This window comes from Dama dama, chromosome 1 (genome assembly GCF_033118175.1).
Source record: "Dama dama isolate Ldn47 chromosome 1, ASM3311817v1, whole genome shotgun sequence".
In the NCBI taxonomy this organism is placed as follows: domain Eukaryota; kingdom Metazoa; phylum Chordata; class Mammalia; order Artiodactyla; family Cervidae; genus Dama; species Dama dama.
The window spans coordinates 80,706,985-80,707,612 of NC_083681.1; positions in this window are offsets into that span (position 1 = coordinate 80,706,985).

Sequence of the window (628 nt, forward strand, 5' to 3'; positions counted from 1 at the left end):
ACATTATAATTTCAACCATACTTTCACCAATTACACATCATCCCTGGGCAGTATCATTGTGCAATTATGAAGACAATATATATGTCTGATTCTCACCAAAGAAATATGGAGAGAGCAAGCATACCAACAAAAGTACAAACAACAATAAAGTCAATAACGCAATCTTAGGTGATGCTGTGATCTTACTGGGAATATGAGCTTTGAGCTGGAGATAAGATTCAAAGACATGCCATCTTGTCTTCAAATACTGAAAGAGCTATTATGACAAAGGGCTGTTATGAACAACAGTGGTTTCACTTTTTTCTTTGAGGAGCCCCAAAAGACAGATGGTGTCCCTGAGGATTTCAGCCATAAGATCATTGACTTAAGCTAAGAAGGTAAGGATATTTTCCACCTTTAGAAAATTCCAAGAGTAGTTGCTTTTGGAGGTACAAAGATCCACGACATTTTAAGGGACCCAGTCAGGCAGTGATTGGATGGCAATTTAACAGCAATATTTCAGAACAAATGAGGAAAAGGAGCTGAGAAATTTATCAGCAGGACTTGAGTTTCTGTCCTCTTATTAAGTATGTTATTCTAATTCAGAGTTTGTTTTCTCAATTCTATCTGAACACAATTCAAGACATAA